Source organism: Ixodes scapularis, unplaced genomic scaffold (genome assembly GCF_016920785.2).
Source record: "Ixodes scapularis isolate PalLabHiFi unplaced genomic scaffold, ASM1692078v2 PGA_scaffold15__6_contigs__length_5221840, whole genome shotgun sequence".
Classification (NCBI taxonomy): Eukaryota; Metazoa; Arthropoda; class Arachnida; order Ixodida; family Ixodidae; genus Ixodes; species Ixodes scapularis.
The window spans coordinates 381,056-394,562 of record NW_024609841.1 but is presented as its reverse complement, the minus strand read 5'-3'; the positions used below and the strand labels follow the sequence as shown (position 1 = coordinate 394,562).

At 51.2% G+C, this 13,507-nt stretch overlaps 1 pseudogene; it reads left to right on the top strand.

Annotated features, from left to right (window-relative positions):
- LOC115323321 overlaps positions 1 to 8,267 on the top strand; it is a 35,041-nt pseudogene extending 26,774 nt beyond the window's left edge.
- The last annotated feature ends 5,240 nt before the right edge of the window (positions 8,268 to 13,507 follow it).

Here is a 13,507-nt window from a genome sequence, read left to right as displayed (position 1 = left end):
GACATCGGCGGGGGTCACGTGACCTCGAGGAGGGGGTCACGTGACGGTGCATCATGGGACATTTCCCATGATGCACCGCGCGGTTACGCCGACGGCGACGGCGACGGCGACGGCGACGCCGCTCAGGCCGGAAACGGGCCCCTAAGAGCTGCGCTCTAAAAATTGAAAGCCGTTTACAACTCCCTGTAACACCGAATTAAAGCGCAGCTCTTGAGGAGGAGGAGGGAAGGGTACCGGGGGGTGAAGTGACCTGGGGTGGGTCACGTGACCTTGGGGGGTCATGTGACGATGCCGATGATGTCATCAGTGACGTAACTGATGACGTCATCCGTGATGATGACGATGACGATGCGAATGCCGGTGACGTCATCAGTGACGTCACTGATGACGTCATCAGTGATGATGACGATGACGATTCGGATGCCGCTGAGGTCATCAGTGACGTCACTGATGACGTCATCAGTGACGATGACGATGCGGACACCGATGACGTCATCAGCGATGATGACGATGACGATGCGGATGTCGGTGATGTCATCAGTGACGTCACTGATGACGTAATCTGTGATGATGACGATGACAATGCGGATGCCGGTGACGTCATCAGTGACATAACTGAGGACGTCATCAGTGATGATGACGATGACGATGTGGATGCCGGTGAGGTCATTAGTGACGTCACTGATGACGTCATCAGTGATGATGACGATGACGATGTGGATGCCGGTGAGGTCATTAGTGACGTCACTGATGACGTCATCAGTGATGATGACGCTGTGGATGCCGGTGACGTCATCAGTGACGATGACGCCATCGGGGAGGTCACGTGACCTCGGCGGGGGGTCACGTGACCTTGGGGGGTCATGTGACGATGCCGATGATGTCATCAGTGACGTAACTGATGACGTCATCCGTGATGATGACGATGACGATGCGGATGCCGGTGACGTCATCAGTGACGTTACTGATGACGATGCGGATGCCGGTGAGGTCATCAGTGACGTCACTGATGACGTCATCAGTGACGATGACGATGCGGACTCCGATGACGTCATCAGCGATGATGACGATGACGAAGCGGATGTCGGTGACGTCATCAGTGACGTCACTGATGACGTAATCCGTGATGATGACGATGACAATGCGGATGCCGGTGACGTCATCAGTGACATAACTGAGGACGTCATCAGTGATGATGACGATGACGATGTGGATGCCGGTGAGGTCATTAGTGACGTCACTGATGACGTCATCAGTGATGATGACGATGACGATGTGGATGCCGGTGACGTCATCAGTGACGATGACGTCATCGGGGAGGTCACGTGACCTCGGCGGGGGTCACGGGACCCTCGGGGGTGGTCACGTGACTTCGGGGGGGTCACTTGACCTCGGGGGGTCACGTGACGTTGGGTGTCACGTGACCACCTTGGGGTGACCTTGGGCACCACGTGACCTTGGGATGACCTTGGGGGTCGCGTGACCTTGGCGTGACCTTGGTTACGCCGACGCCGACGTCGACGCCGCTCAAGCCGGGAACGGGCCCCTAAGAGCTGCGCTCTACAAGCCCTGTCACCACGGCCGGCAACGACCGTTATCGTCGCTCGATCGGAGCTCGCCATCCGTGCGTCCGCACTGCTCGGCTGCCGAAACACGAATCTCAGCCACTTCCTCCCCTTGAACGCGCGTAGCGCGCTACCGCTGCTTATATTCACACTTGAAAGAGAGGAAACTAGAGGACGAGCGTTGCGCCTGCGCGCGCGGCGGGAGTAGAAGCGATTGCACGCGAAGTGCACGCAGCTGGTAGCTGCGTGCACTTCGCGCAGCTGTTGAAGAGAGAGAGAACGCGCGCGCAGCTGTTGGAGAGAGGGACGCAGCTGGTAGCTGCGTGCTCTTCGCGCAGCTGTTGGAGAAAGAGAGAACGCACGCGCAGCGAGGAGAGTTGCGCATGCGTAGTGTGAGTGGGGACTACGATGCCGCGGGACATAGCCCGAGCAAGAGATGCTCCGCATCTAAAAATAAAGCATGTGAGCTACGAAAGGTGCCTTTTTATTATTTTATGTCAGGCAGTTTTTATCGGGCACCTGATCCCCCTATTTGCAAAGATTTGGAGCGTGCGGGTGACGATTTGAACCCAGAACAAGCATCTTCGCACATATTCATGAGCAGAAAGAATAAAGCAGTACTTATTTATTGCAAATCTGACTATATTACGTGGCTTTCAATTTGTTTTGATCGTCTGCGTGCACAAGGAGTTACTTACCCGGTATTACTGCGTAGTTTTTGCCGTCTCTCTTGGGTTCCCACATGTCCTTGGTTCGTTTGGCACGTATATCCCCCATGCTGGAAAGCGTCGACGCCGCGTTCCTGCTAACAGTGTCCGACGGTGCACATAAATACAGGTACGAAGCGGATTTAACACCGTATTTCATACCACAAATTTCAAATAAAAATACTGCAACTGACCAATTATTTCATCTGCGTGACTGACAAATGTTCCAATGTGCCTAGTACGTACAAGTTATTCGTGATATTTGCTCTTATAATGGAGCGCAGAGAGAAAATGCACTCGCTTTTTTCCATAGAAACGCATTACCGGAAGAGTAGTAAGTTGGGCGAGTTGGTAAACGTTGAACATGGTTAAAATTGCGCACAAAGAAACAACGCCCTGTTCATCGGGCTTTGTTTATAGCATCCCTATTTCATGCGGAAGATGCTATGTTGGTCAGACGGGACGGTGTCTGAATGACCGGCTACGAGAGCATAAACTTTCTTTAACATCTAATGTAGGAGGTCACCTTTCGGTGCACTGTAAAACCTGTATGTGCACACCATCTTTAGAAAAAACATCAATCATTGGCCGCTTCAAAGAAAAACAAACGCGCGAGGTGCTCGAGGCGTTCACCATCTTGAGCCTGAGCGATCGCTGCGTTAGCCAGCCGTCGGTTGCTTTGAGTGAAAAAGAAGTTGCCTTCTTGCGATCATTTGACTGCGGATGATCTGTTTCCCCCTGGTGACGTTGTCCCCTGTAAAAAATAGTGCTTCATCTTTCTCTTCTTCACTTAATATACTAGAGTTGTGAGTGCGCGCCTGTCTGTGTTCTGTGTTCCTTCCTCGTTTGTCCTCGTCTCTTTGTGCGCGATTTTAACCATGTTCAACGTTTACCAACTCGCCCAACTTACTACTCTTCTACAGTTTATTTCTTCTACATCAGGCTCTTCTTCTGTCATCTGTTCTCTTTCCTTCACTAATCCTATTCTTCTGGTCAATCTGGCAGCCCAAAGTGCGTGCAGCGCCCGGGTAGCATCGTACCACATCAAACAAGGTACCTGTCCAACTGAACTTCTTAGTTTAAGTGGCTTTCTTACACCTTCGGTGAGCCACTCAAGACGGGTTTGCAGAATTTTACGGTCTGAGTATTGGCGTCAGGCCCGGTTCTTCAAGGACTGCCTCTGGGTTGCCTGTGGTGTCAAGGGGGGCAACCTTGAGAAACAACGTAGTCTGTTTTCAGAAATGAGCAAGACATTGGGTGACGTCACCGAGTTTTTGTGGCAGAGAGTTCGGCAAAACCTGCCCAAAAAGCAAAAAGCTGCCACAGCGTCTGGGCGATTTACCAACCTTGGAGATATTGAGGTTCCCCCGAAACTTCAAAAAACCCTTGGTCTTGGCCCCAAGTTTAGCATTCAACCGGACCTACGTCCTCCAGAGCTGCTAACCATGGCAAGAAAAGTGGCGTACAGGACAAATGAAGAAATTAGACCACGTTGTGTCTCCGAATGTGTTGACACTCTTACCGCCTCGAGACGGGTCCAGTCCCCGGATCCTAGACCGCTGGTTAATTTTTTGGTGGACAATCAACAGCGTGTTTTGGAATCCGATAAAGAAGGTTTTTTTTGTAATAATGCCTGTAGGCATCTACAATGAAAAAGCCTGTACAGCCGTGCAAAAGAACTTCCGACCGCTTGTAATAGACACGAAGAAGGTTAGGAAACAAGCTTTAGAACTTTGCGAGAGTTTGTCGTTGACTCAAATGGCTGCCAACATAAAAAAAAGCCGAAGGACTGCACCTGGAGGTCTTTTTCAGTGCAAAGACGCACAAGGAAGCCTGTCCTTTTCGAGCTATAGTCACTGGGAGGGGTACGTGGCAACGGCATATGTCGGCCTTTCTCCAAATACATCTCTCCGCTTTGCGGATTGAGGATCCCTTCTTGGTTAAGAATTTTGAAACTGTTGTTCAAACCTTAAAGACAAATGCATTTTCCAATCACAGTGCATTTAGCATAGATGTACAAGACTATTGTAGACCTTTTCTATTCCCTTCCTCATGACCCTTTACTTAGCTCAGTTAGGGCCTGCATTGAATCCCAAGACAAAATCGCTTTCCGGAACTCAAGTGGAGTGACTACAGACAGTTTTCTTGAACTAGTGCAGTTTTTTTTTAAATTCCACATTCGTTGGATGGCAAAACGGGGTATTTTTACAAAAATCGGGGGTGTGTATTGGGTCTTGTGTCACGCCGGTCTTAAGCGATATTTTTCTTGCGAGAATCGACCGTGCCATTGCTTTAGCTATTAAGTCCACGCCTGTCACCAACGTGTTCAGATATGTAGATGATTTTCTTTTACTGTACAAAAAGACTGCGGACCAAGATTTAGTTACTACGATTATGGACATTTTTCATACGTGCGGTTTTGGGCTCACCTTTACTTTTGAGAAACCTAACGAAGGGGCGTTGCAATTCTTAGACCTTTTCCTCTCATTGAACGCCGATCACTTGTGCTGGGCATTCTCACCACGTTCCAAAAAAGGTATTGTTCACTACACATCCTCGCACTCCAAGGTGGTGAAGAGAGGCATTGCTATCTCTCGCCTCACCTCAGCCCTAAAAAAGTCATGTTTCCATGCTATTCATCGGAGTTTCTTGGGCCAGATCGATAGACTAAAATCTTCAGGGTTCCCGAATCAGGTCTTAATCGAAGTGATAGGAACGCTGGTAAAGAATGTAAAAGGGGGTGAAAAAACTAGGCGCCCCGTAGAAAAAAACCGGGTGGTGGTTATGCCATACCTGCACAAAATTTCACATAACCTAAAACAAGTGGCCAGCAGGTATGGCGTGCCCGTTGTACTATCAGCTCCTAAAAAAATGCGACAAATTTGTTCTAAGGTTCGTGAAAAGGCGGAAAAATTATCCAAAAACACGTGCCAAACGAAACATGTGCGGCCATTTGTTCCCTGTTCATCGGGCGTTGTTTATAGCATCCCTCTTTCATGCGGAAGATGCTATGTTGGTCAGGCGGGACGGTGTCTGAATGACCGGCTACGAGAGCATAAACTTTCTTTAACATCTAATGTAGGAGGTCACCTTTCGGTGCACTGTAAAACCTGTATGTGCACACCATCTTTAGAAAAAATATCAATCATTGGCCGCTTCAAAGAAAAACAAACGCGTGAGGTGCTCGAGGCGTTGACCATCTTGAGCCTGAGCGATCGCTGCGTTAGCCAGCCGTCGGTTGCTTTGAGTGAAAAAGAAGTTGCCTTCTTGCGATCATTTGACTGCGGATGATCTGTTTCCCCCTGGTCACGTTGTCCCCTGTAAAAAATAGTGCTTCATCTTTCTCTTCTTCACTTAATATACTAGAGTTGTGAGTGCGCGCCTGTCTGTGTTCTGTGTTCCTTCCTCGTTTGTCCTCGTTTCTTTGTGCGCGATTTTACCCATGTTCAGCATTACCGGAAGTCAATTTCTGACTTCTTGCTGCCTGCTTCAGAATGCAGCAGCACACTATACTTCGTTTCACCGTATGTTGTACCGCAGCGAAGGCTAGCAGCGCGAGTTCATAGCGTTGGCAGCTGCCCTTGGTGCACGAGAGCTTGTGCCGCCGAGGTGTGCCCTAGAGTAAGGAGCTCGCGCTTGTAGACTTTCCTGTGGTAAACCACAAGGTGAAACAGAGTATAGCGCCAGCTGACCCTCCAGCGTGTATTGTAATAACTCTATGTGTTGCACCCACCGTGGTTGCACCCCAGCAAAAGGTTAGAAGCGCCAGCTCACAGCGTTGACAGTTGCCTTGAATGAACGAGGGCTCGTGCACCGTGGGCTCGAGTCGCCGAGACGTCCCTTAAAACAAGGAGATCGCGCTTGCATCCTTTTCTACTCTACATTATAAGGTAAAATAGACCGCGACCGGATTTATAGACCTTTCCAATGATTACAAAATCCCAGTCCAGTGTGCGATCTTCACAGCCCAGTATGTGCGTGTTCGTCGCTTTGAAAAGCGAGCAAAGCACGCGCCTTATGCACGAACACTGAAAATGGCACCGGCCATACGTTCGTTTATGAGATATAACACACACATAATAAAAAAACAAAAACAAATAGGCTACAAAAGTTCTACAAAGGTTCACATCTAACATGCGATTGACAGCGGACCAGCGCAATATTATATTTTTAGTAGACCGTTCGCTGCGAATTACAGACCCAGTATGTGCGTGCTCAAACTATGCTTGAAAGTGACGGAACGAGCTCCAACCATCAACGCGAAAGTCTGTACAATCGAATAAATGTCTCCATTAAGAGGGGGGTGGGGGACGACGACGACGAAGTGCTCTAACCAAAGACGTCCAATCTTCCATTCCTGGTAATGTTTCGTATTTTTACCTTCTATTGCGAAAATCTCGATCAAATGTTAACGGGAGGTATTTCTAAACTCAGTGCGCCTGACGAAGAAATCAAGTACACCGCCGAGATCTCTTTTAGAGAAAACTGCAGCCTTTGCCACTGCTATCGCTCCATGTGAACGAACATGGACGCGGCCCAAGCGGGCGTCCCTGACGCTGCTAATACAGCACTGAACATAACTCCTGAGCAACGTTAAGGGAAGGAAGCACCCATAACGTCGCAACCAGATGATGGGCACTCTATTTGTTCCGATGGTTCCATTGCATCGTCAACTACAGACATCAACTGTATGGAACAAGACGACGATACCGGGAGTCCGTATCAAGAATTTAGATCACGAAAGAGAACTCGGCGCAACAACTCCAACTTCAGCTCGGAGAAAATAATCTAATCAAAAGCCATCGAAGAAGGGCTCACTGTTGTGTTCGCCCCTGCGGATGCTGAGACGTTAATAACATCCCTCAGTAGCGTGAAGCTCTCAAGAGCTCTAGAAAACTCCTGTCCGGAGGGCATTCACGAGGTTCGCTATAACAGCATATTGAATGTCATCGCAGTTGACACCAGAAATGGTGAAGCTACAAAAACATTGCTCAACTTGAAGGCTCTCTGTGGAATTCCGGTGTTGTCATACTCTCCGCTGGCTCGAGCAACGGTGAGCGGAATGATTCATAACGTCGACAAAGAGCTTTCTATTGAAGAGATCACCTCGCATCTCGGGTTCAATATTAACGTTGGTGCCGTCCGACGCCTAGAGAAGTCTAGCACAGTCAAAGTCACCTTCCGGGGCAAGATTCTGCCAAACCATTTTCTTCTGCGGCATATAAGCCATCCCGCCCATCCTTTTCAAGAAAGGCCCATCCAGTGCCTTAACTGCTTTGGATTCGGACACAAGCGAGTGACCTGCAAACGCCCCAAAAAGTGTGAACATCGTGGAAAACCACATGAATCAACAGACATCACATGTCAATCAATGCCTGCAAAATGTGCCAACTGCGGCCAAGAACACGAAGCTACAGCACGCTTCTGCTCGAAGCGATAGAAACTAGGGGAGATCCAGGCGTACTCAAAATCTAACTTGGTGGGCTTTCATGTCGCCAAATCCGCCTTGGACTACGATAAGCTCTTCCCGGAGATGGAATCTACTCGAGCAGGCAGCAATGCCACAAAAGAACCGACTGTCACTGAGCTCAAGAATTCAGGAGAGCAAGACATGGAAGAAACTTCAAAAGATGTGACTACATCATCGGTATACACGATGGTCGTCAAAGAAACAAAACCTAAAAGTCAAGCAACTAAACAAGATTGGCAGGGTTCAAGTCCATACGACAAACAAAAAAGCAATATGCCGGCTGCATTAACACTTCAGGAATCCCAGACCTTTTCGGCACCCACCACTCAGCCGCAACCCTGCCATTTGAAGGACACAAATGCGCAACCAACAACTTCCTTGGGAGACAGTTCACCTGAATGGATGTCTTTTGTCAAGGCCGCAGTCACGATCGCTCTCATCCTACTTAAAAACATCGAATCAACCTGGGCAAAGACACTTAGTACAATAATCCAAGCAGTGCTCCCTCTTCTTGAGGGATGCTAGGGTCATCTTCTACTCAAACTAAGATTTTACCACCAGGGCCGGTTTTCTCGAAGCGATGGTAAACCGATTTTGGTCAACCACGGTGCGCAGGAAGAGAAAAGTACCTAGGTACTGTAATAAACGGCTGGATATAAAACAACAATAACTATTTTGGATTGGGCCATAAGATGCGCCATCTATCGGTGAAACAAGCCAGTCATTTTGTTTATCCTCTTTTTCCGCTGGTTGTCATCGATCTAGTATGGTATGTTAAGTCAAAATATAGTGATGTTGTACTTGAATCCAATTTATTTGCTTCCGATGGTACGAAGAAATTTTAGCTACTATGCTAGAGTTTGTCGACGAATATTCGAAAACGTAAGAAACTTTTCCTTCAATATGTTTCGCCATAAACAACGCATAACTTTCCCGTGTTTCTTGCAGTCTGGCAACGCCGGTGCTGTAGTCTCGTTTTCGTTCCTAGCGACGCACGTTTCTGCGATTCCTGCTGATCTCAACTGTTTGCCCTCTCTTCCGTTTGCCCAACCGATTCACCGGTGACGAGAAGCTAAGCTTCTTGTCACCGTTGAATTGCTGGCCACCGAGGATATGTAGAAACCTCAATGGCTGTCGGCATACCGTCGGCGCACTGTGAACAAAAAAACAGTACAATAGAGAGTTTTAGTAGATCGTTCCGATACCTCCGATAGCCCCGATAACGATATTATGGATGCGCAAGGGAGGCGGTGGCGGAGTATCGGGATATCGTTATCGGAGTCATGGGAACGATCTACTAAAACTCTCTAATGTCTCAGCTGTTCACCCGGAACGAAGACTTTATTGAGGATAACCCTCTTTCTCCGCAAAGTAATCGCTGCTCACGAGTTGGCGTGCATAGTGTAACAAATCAAACGTCTTAGTATAAATATGTACAAACACTCGTTCGCAAAACATTTTTTTTACTCACCATAAAAACACTTGCAAGGCTTATGTACCGTCATGTCTTGGATTCCGGACTGCTGAAGAGTGATGCGTTCGCGGAATGCTGCCGTCGGTTAGTTTAGTAGTCCCTCTGAACTATCGCTTTGCTTGACGTGCTAATGGGTTGATGGTGAGCCATTAATATAACCGCCAGATCGAAATGAATGTTCAGCAGAACCAAGCAGAACTATTAGCCCTTATTAAGCGACGCCGCGGCCATTTTGCTTCTAGGTACTGCTCTTCCCTCGGCGCCCCTGCTCTCCCAGTCACGTGACCTGGAATTCCCCCTTCTAGGGACAATAGTTAACTTTAAACCACGGTTCGCGTTCGAGAAAACGGGCCCAGAACTTCAGTGGTGTCCGCAAGAGCTACCATACCCGACACGCCCAGTCGGGTAGACACTCTCAGTAGAAATGGCAGAGCCCGCTTAAGGCAGAGCAACGCCGGCAGTGGAACTGCCGGGGGTACCGCAACAAACGTGGGGCCCTAGCGCCGTACATTGCCGGACTCGGCAAACCTCCCGAAATAATGACACTCCAGGAAACTGGAACCGAGACACCCTCACTTTCGGGCTACAAGGTGCCTGTCCTCGCATATGCCAGCGCGTGGCAGTCCTAGCAGAAAACCACGTAAATGCCCGCATGCACGAACTCAGCGACGAGAGGATAGAGCAGGGGCTTATAGAAATCATTCCCGAGACGCGCCACTGGCCCTCGTTCTTAATTCTCAACGTATTAGCGCCGAGATGTTTCGGTGGCGCCCTTTTATGGTTTCCCTCCGTGACGTCACTACTGGGATTTCCCTCGCCATGACGTCACCAGTTGTTGTTCTGGCTACTTACCATCGGGTGCGACGACGAGTTCGATGGTGTGTTTAAAAAGCACAGTAGAAGCTAGGAGCCATCGCAATCTGAAACTAACACCGTCGAAGTTGACAATCTGACAGTGCTCATATGCCCATGGTTTGGCCAATCATGGAAAGCTGACCACAGCGACGCTTCTGGCCGCGCACATCGCTAATAGAGTCCGCCACCGTCGTGCCGCCACCCAACAGGCACGAGGATTTTAGTAAACTCTTTGCGCCGCGCTTAAACTTGCACGGAACCAACTCCTCATAGTAGGCGACTTTAACGCGCCGCACTCGGCATGGGGGTACACTCGCTCTATGGCCAAGGGCACCCGACGTTACCACTTAATCTGCCAACAACGCCTCTATATCCTGACCGACCCGGAGCAGCCCACGAGGACGGGCAACAGTGTTACCCGTGACACGTGCCCGGAACTCGCGCTGGCGAGATGCGGACGGTGGTCGGAATGGTCAAACCTCGAGGTGAACCTGGGAAGCGACCATGCCATAGCCGAAGTGGACATCGCCGTCTCGCCAGGATTCCTCCGGAAACAAGCCCTGACAGACTGGGACAGGTTTCGCGCAGCACGCACGGCCACACACAGCGAGCGAGAGCACGAGGATGCTTCCCATGCCAGCTGGACCGAGCGCCTAGTGTGCGACAAGAACACCTATACGGAAACTATCAACCTGACAACAGAAACTCCCGAGGTGGACAGGTACCTGCTCCACTCGTGGGAGGCAAGGCACGGTCTGATCAAGCACTGGAAGCGCCAGAAGCTAAACCGCAAGCTCAAGAAACGGGTCGCGGCAATCACGGCGGAAGCGCTCGAGTACGCAACCCAACTGGCGCTTTCCAACTGGAACAAGAAGTGCACCGATCTCCAGCGAAAACTGGGGACCAAGGACGCGTGACAGTTCTTGCGACACCTCCTGGATCCTAGCCAAAGTAAACGCAATACCAGCCAGAACCTCCGGAAAATTGTGCGCGACTCCCCCGCCACCAACCAGGACCTCCTCGAAACTGAAACTACGGCACATCGCCTCGTCCCCGGACGAGGTGTATCATGACTACGAAGGCGAGCCAAACCCCGAACTCGACGTCCCCTTCAGCTTCGAAGAGGTATGGAGCGCGCTCCAAGACCTGGGCCGTAATACGGCACCTGGCGAGGACCGCGTCCAAAACACGCTGCTTCGTAACCTAGACGCGGGTTCGGTTCAGACCCTCTTGAAACATATCAACCAGGTATGGGAGATAGGCGAGCTCCCCAATAAGTTGAAACACTCGAAAATTATCCTCATCCCCAACCCTGGAAAGGAGCTCTGGCTCGACAACCTGCGACCAATCGCCCTCACGTCCTGCGTGGGAAAGCTGATGGACCGGGCCGTCCTCAAACGGCTGCAGCCGCACATGGAGGAAACCGGAGTGTTCTCGCACACCATGCTCTGTTTTAGAGAGCACTCGTCAACCCAGGACGTCATGCTACAGCTAAAAGAGGACATCCTCGGCCCCATCTCCAGGACGACGACCGAAGCGGTGCTCGCCCTGGACATCAAGGGAGCTTTTGATAATGTGGGCCACCAGCTAATTCTCCCAAAACCTGACAGTCACCAATTGCGGTTCCAGAATGTACAACTACCTGCGGGACTGTCTACGGAAGAGGACAGCCACCATTGGTGCAGGTGACCTTTGCACGGACGTCATCAACACCCCCAACAGGGGCACGCCGCAGGGGGCGGTGCTCTCCCCAAACTTTTTCAACCTGGCAATGAGCGGGCTGCGCCCGATTGTGGAGCGCATCCCGCACATTAAACACTCTCTGTACGCGGACGATCTCACAATCTGGACTGTGTCCGGGTCTGACGGAGAGAAGCAGGACGCTCTTCAGGCGGCAGTCCACGAAGTTGAACGGTACCTACGCCAGGGTCACCTACACATCTCGGCAGGCAAATCGGAATTGATTCTAGTCTGGAAGACCCCAAGGTCCCGCCGCAACTCGGAGCCCAGAGACCAGATACAAGTCTTCCTGGACGACGGCTCTCAAATCCCCGTGGCGCCACGTGCCAGAATCTGGGACTCCACCTCCAGGAGGACGGAAAGGCGACCCATACCCTCACACTCCTCCAGAACCAAGTCACCCAGATTCTATGCATCATGCACCGGGTCGCCAGCCGGCGGCACGGCCTCAGGGAAGACGACACGATCAAACTGGTTAACGCCCTGCTGGTGTCGCGCATCATCTATACCACACCCTATCTGAATCTCACCAAGGAAGACGAGGACAAGCTAGATGACCTCATACGCAAAGCGTACAAGACGGCCCTCGGACTCCCACCGCACACCTACACAGAGAAGCTACTCATGCTTGGCGTCCACAACACTTTTGGGAGCTGGTGGACAGCCACCTTGCCACTCAACGAGACCGACTCGCCCGAACCCCTGCGGGCAGAAAGGTCCTAGAGTGGCTCAAGATTCCCTTCTAATGGGACAGAGAAGACACCACGGCACCCCTCCCGAGACACATCTGGAGCCAAATCAAAGTGCACGCGATCCCCCGCAACATGGACCCGACGCTCCACGCGAAACGCCGCAACGCTCGGGCAAGATTCTACCAAAAGGCGTATGGCAAACGGGCTGATGTCCTGTACACAGACGCGGCCACATATGCTTATGAACGGAATGCAGCGGCAATATGCGTCGTGGATGGAACTGGGAGCACCCGAATCACGGCGTCGCTGCGCACCTCTAATACGACCATTGCAGAGGAATTCGCCATCGCCATGGCCATTGGGCTCGGAGAACGTCACGTCACCATCATGAGCGACTCACAAGCAGCACTGCGTCGCTTCCTAGCAGGCCGTGTCTCGCCGAAGGCACTCAAGGTCCTCAGCCAGAGAGACCTACAGGGCTTCCCCACAGTGGAACTCATACGGATCCCAGGACACGACGAGGTGAAAGGCAATCGGTGTGCTGACACCGAGGCCCGAGCATGCACCCTCCGGGCCGCTCCTGCCGCCGCGTCGCGACTAGGGCTAGGTTCATACTTTATTCCGGTGCCAAACAGGCACTCCGAAATCAGGGGCTACCATCGTGGCCAGAGGCGCGAATACCCCCCGCCACACAAAAATCTCAACAGAGAGGACGCGGTCGCTTGGTGCCAGCTCCAGACAGGAGCGTTCCGCAACCTAGCGCTCTTGCACAAATTCTACCCTACAGGCTACAAAGCCGAATGTCCGCACTGCGGGCAGTATGCTTCCTTGTCACACACCGCGTGGTTTTGCACCGCTCACCCTAACATTTCCCCCTCCCACCCTGATCCCACTCCTGAAAACTGGGAAGCCGCACTGCTCAGCTCGTCTGCTGCTGACCAAATAAAGTTGATCGGGCGGGCGAGGCTGACAGCCGACAGCGTTGGGGCCCTGGACTAAGGGAA